The sequence below is a fragment of the Primulina eburnea genome, chromosome 4 (assembly GCF_022965805.1).
Source record: "Primulina eburnea isolate SZY01 chromosome 4, ASM2296580v1, whole genome shotgun sequence".
Taxonomy (NCBI): Eukaryota; Viridiplantae; Streptophyta; class Magnoliopsida; order Lamiales; family Gesneriaceae; genus Primulina; species Primulina eburnea.
The window spans coordinates 31,269,908-31,275,591 of NC_133104.1; positions in this window are offsets into that span (position 1 = coordinate 31,269,908).

The following is a 5,684-nucleotide window of genomic DNA, read 5'->3' on the forward strand; positions in this document are numbered from 1 at the left end:
GATGGTATTTGATCTCGCAGCCATAATCTTTAAGTAGATCCATCCAACGACGTTGTCTCATGTTCAACTCAGCCTGAGTGAACAGATACTTCAGACTCTTATGATCAGTAAAAATTTCAAACTTAACTCCGTACAAGTAATGACGCCAGATCTTCAGCGCGAACACAATAGCAGCTAATTCTAGATCATGAATAGGATACTTTTCCTCGTGAGGTTTCAACTGTCTGGAAGCATAAGCGATCACATGACCATTCTGCGTCAACACACACCCTAAGCCTTGAAAAGAAGCATCGGTGTAAACACTGAAACCATCAGATCCTGACGGTAACGCCAAAACAGGTGCAGAAGTCAGAAGTCGACGAAGCTCTCTGAAACTATCTTCGTGCTCAGATGACCACTCAAATGGAACATCCTTCCGAGTAAGTTGCGTCAATGGTCTAGCTACCTGAGAGAAATTCACGATGAAGCGACGATAATACCCTGCCAGACCTAGAAAACTACGGATCTCAGCCACCGTCGTCGGACGTGACCAATTCAGCACTGCCTCAATCTTGCTAGGATCCACAGAAATTCCTTCCTTGGAAATCACATGACCAAGAAATACTACACGATCAATCCAGAACTCGCACTTACTCAGCTTAGCATACAATTGCTTCTCGCGAAGAATCTGCAACACAATCCTCAAGTGCTGGATATGCTCTTCCACACTGTGAGAATAAATCAAGATATCGTCGATGAAAACCACAACAAACTGATCTAGAAAATCCCGAAAGACTCGATTCATCAGATCCATGAACACTGCTGGCGCATTCGTCAATCCAAATGGCATAACTAGAAACTCGTAATGCCCATATCGAGTACGAAATGCAGTCTTGGAAATATCATCATCTCTAACTCTCATCTGATGATAACCCGATCGCAAGTCAATCTTGGAGTAAACAGAGGTACCCTGAAGCTGATCGAACAAATCATCGATACGAGGTAATGGATACTTGTTTTTTATCGTCACCCGATTCAGCTGGCGATAATCAATGCACAATCGCATAGATCCATCTTTCTTCTTGACAAACAAGACTGGAGCTCCCCAAGGTGAAACACTCGGGCGAATATAACCTTTATCAAGAAGATCCTGCAATTGCTGCTTCAATTCTCTCATCTCTGACGGAGCAAGACGATAGGGGGCACGAGAAATCGGTGCAGTCCCTGGCATTAACTCAATGCCAAATTCCACCTCTCTAACCGGAGGAAAACCAGGAATCTCATCTGGGAAAACATCAGGAAATTCACAAACCACTGGAAGATTATCTAGACCAACACTATCTGTGGATGAATCAATCGCATAGATGAGGTAGCCTTCCCCGCCCGCCTCTAAAGCACGACAGGCTTTCAGAGCAGATACCACCGGCATCGGAGGTCGCGCTCCCTCACCATAGAAAAACCAACTAGAGCTCTCAGTCGTACGAAACTAAACAAGCTTCTGGTAACAATCCACGGTAGCTCGGTAGGTAGTCAATAGGTCTATACCTAGAATACAATCAAAATCTTCCATCTCCAGGATCATAAGATTCGCAATCAATTCGTTACCCTCAAAATCTAAGGGACAACCCATCACTAGACGCTTCGCTAACACCGAATGACCCATCGGAGTAGAAACAGAAAGAATGACGTCTAGAGAAACATACGGTAACTTATGACGCTTAACAAATCGTGCAGAAATGAATGAATGTGATGCTCCGGTATCAATAAGAACAAAAGCAGGAATACCGCATAAACGAAAAGTACCTGCTATGACTCTCTCCGTTTCATCTGCAGCCTGATCCTGGTTCAGCGCAAAAACCTGACCTTGGGCACGAGGTCGAAGATTTGAACTACCCACTGCCTGACCCTGCCTCCTCTGCTGAACAGTCGTCTGAGATCCGGAACCAGATCCTACTCCACCTCGCAACTGAGGACAATTCTTCTTGAGATGACCCATCTCTCCGCACTGAAAACAAGCTCCCGCGGCTGATCGGCATTGCTCCGATGGATGGTTCTTCCCACAATGCACACAAGAAACTTTCTTCTTACCAAAGCGGAAAACACCGCTAGACCGTGATCCAGATCCAGAAGAAGAAGAACCAGATTTCTTGAAAGACTGAGATCGAGGGCTCAAAGTACTCGGAGGTCTAGAAGAAAGAATAGCCCTACCACGCTGGAGACTGATCTCTGCCTGGCGACACCGGTTCACTAACCCATCATAAGAAGTAGGATTATCACAGACAGTGACTCGATCAAAAATCTCCTGGTTAAGACCCTGGATGAAATGGTCATACTTGGCCTCAGAACTGCCACTGATATGAGGGGCAAAGGGTAACAAACTCGAAGAACTTCTGCTGATATTCATCAACAGACATACTCCCCTGCTTAAGATTCAGGAGCTCAATCGTCTTTGCCTGGCGAAGGGCTGGAGGAAAATACAGCTGCATGAAAGCTGCACGGAAATCGGCCCAAGTCACCCTACCCTGAGACTGGACTATCGGCGCAGAAGTCGATCGCCACCACTTACGCGCACGGCCCTCGAGAAGAAAACTAAGGGTCTCCATCCTCTGCTCCTCGGTGCACTGGAATGCACGGAAACAACTCTCCATGCGCTCTAACCAATCCTCAGCATCATCGGGAGTCTCACCGCCGACTAAAGGCTTAGGCCCCATCTGAATGAAACGGTGCAAATCAAAACGCCTAGGACCATCCCGACGATGACGATGTTCACGATGACGCCTACGATCGTCCTGGTCACCCCAACGACCTACACTTCCCTGACTACTCTCATTACCAAAGTGGTCAGCCATCGCTACAAGATAGAATGGGGAAAATGGTAAAATGGTCAACGAAAATCCCAAAACAGAATCTATATCCCAAAATCGTAAGCATGCTCTGATACCATAAATGTAGTGACCCGTTCCAGAATCACCTACTAATCAAGAACTAAGCATGCAATTAACTTAATTAATAATAATCAGAGATAACAGCGGAAATATGGCTAACGACAATAGTTATACAACCCAATCGAAATCAGAACAACTCAAAATATATTCGGTACAACCATATCGAATAGAATAGTACTGAAAACTAAACCAACCAGCTACTCACTGTCCTCCTCCTGCTCTTCCTGAGCCATCCAACCTGAGGCCTGCCCTGTGGGAATGGGGTGTCCAAGATAAACAAAACCGAGGACGTGAGCGATAAGAACGCCCAGTACAAAAGCATGAGTATACAAGCCTATAAGAAATGCACATGCTATGATATGATATCAGGGTAGTCAAGAAACAAGAGTAACAAAGGATCTCAAAATGCTCAGTCTAGAGGCGCCAAGTGGATAGTGCCACGCGGTACTCCTCTGGGTCACTGCATCCACTACAAGAACAGACGTGGACCTAAAATGTCCCGGATCACCGAAGCCCTCCGGACCCGTCGGCCACTGTGTACTCTCGGTGTCCATGCGTCCACAAGACAAGACAGGGCTGAGCGGCCCCACAAGATATAGCTTATCTCGAAAGAGATACAGCTCAACAATAAAGGCTATCTCGAAGGAGATACGGCTCAACATGAAATGCAACATGCATCATAAAACGTGACATAATAGCATGCATCATATGACATATATCAATGCACCACATAATCATGCAACACATATAAGGATGTATACTCGACCAGGATATCTCGGATAGTACTTCCGTACCTCTATCACAGCAAGCCTAGCCTTACGCAACACCGCTAATCAGGTCTAGAACAAGCCTACGCATTAAAAGCATACCCAATGAACAATACTACCATGCTCGACTAGCAAAACCAGTACTACCAAAGGTTTAGGGTTTACCTTCGTCCGTCGACAGCCCTTTGATGTCGATTGTCTCGTAACTCAGGCGTCGCTACGCTACCAATCCTGGCAGCTCTTGGCTATCGCTCGACCGACAACTAACCCTAGAAACCTTCCAAACCTCTCAAATATGAGACACAACTCAAGAATTTGCAATGCAAAATGAGGAAATCCGAGCACTATTTATAGGCTATGTTCGGATCCACCGAACCTACTTCGGAACGTCCGAACTCCTACGTGTCCATCGGCTCTTGACACCTCATGATCGGATCCACCGAACCTACACTTCGGATCATCCGAACTTGCATGTAAACTGACGTGTCGATCAACTCTTGACACCTCATGATCGGATCCACCGAACCCACTTCGGATCATCCGAACTCTTCGGTGCTACCGAACCATCTTCGGTCCGTCCGATCATGACCACGGTCAAAATTACACATTAAACCTTCTTAATCACCATTAATCCGTTAATTACCCAATTTGGAATTCGGGCTACTACACTATATCTATCAACACATATGCAGGATAACCGCAAAGAAAACAGTTACCTGCAATCACGTCATCTGGCGCATCTTGTGCCTGCTCCTCTGTCAATGCAAACATCTGAGCCTGTTGTCGGGGAGGTTGGCTCACCGTCTGGCCACCTCTGGCTCTAGGCTGGGACTGTGTAGGCGTGGGCTGGAAGGAATGGACAGACGAAGCTTGCCTCTCGGGCTGAGCTACTGAAGCTGATGACCCTGCACTCTGAAATCTCTGGGCACCTTTTTGGGGACAAACTCTGGCGAAGTGTCCCGGCTGTCTGCAATAGTTACATCTGCCCATCACTCCCTGGCACTGCTCTGTGGCATGTCTACCTCCACACGCACTGCAATAAACACCATTGTACTCTGAACTCTGACCCTGACCTCTCTGTAGGGATCCGCTGGAGCTCGACGAACTGCTCCCAGCTCTCTTAAACTGCTTCTCCTTAGCCTTCAAAAACTCTTTCTTGCGACTCCCGCTTCCACTATCATATCGAGGAGGAGGTGATGGAAACTGTACGGCGGGCGGTGGCGTCAGTCTCTGACCCGAAACACTATAGGAGGCTCCCCGATGTCTGATCAAACCAGCCTCTGCTCCCTTTGCTCGGTTCAGCGCCTCAGAAAAGGTATTAGGTCGCCCCGTATTCACTAGAGTAAAGATGTCCGGATTCAAACCGTTTATGAACTGATCAGCAACTGCCTCGTCATTCCCTGCTACATGTGGTGCAAATCGAAGCAAGGAAGAGAATTTGGCAACATACTCCTCGATGTTCCATTGCCCCTGTCTTAAATTGGCGAACTCCGCCCCTTTGTCTTTTCGGTATGATACTGGAAAGAAACGTTGATAAAATTCATCTTTAAAAACTTTCCAAGTAATATCAATACCTCGATCTTCTAGGGCTTGTTTCGCCGTTAGCCACCAACTCTTGGCCACCTCTTGCAATTGATGTCCGATCAGTTTCACTCGACGTTCATCTGAGTAAGCAAGTGATTCAAAGAGCATTTCTATATCATCCGGCCAACTCTCGCAATCCGCTGCATTCTCAGTGCCTTTCAGAGTCGGGGGTCGGAACGACTGAAACCGCTTCAACAGAGTCTCCATTGGTGTAGCGGTTACGTCCATCTGAGTACCTAACGTACTCCCTTGTTCTGGCACTAGTCCTGCAGCTGGTTGCGGTATCCTTCTAGGCGGCATATCTGGTTATCAAACAGGTTAGTACACAGGCTATACAAGCTGTCTCAGCCCTCCTCTGATCATATACCTCTGATCGAGAATCGGTTCTGATTCAGGCTTAACAATTATA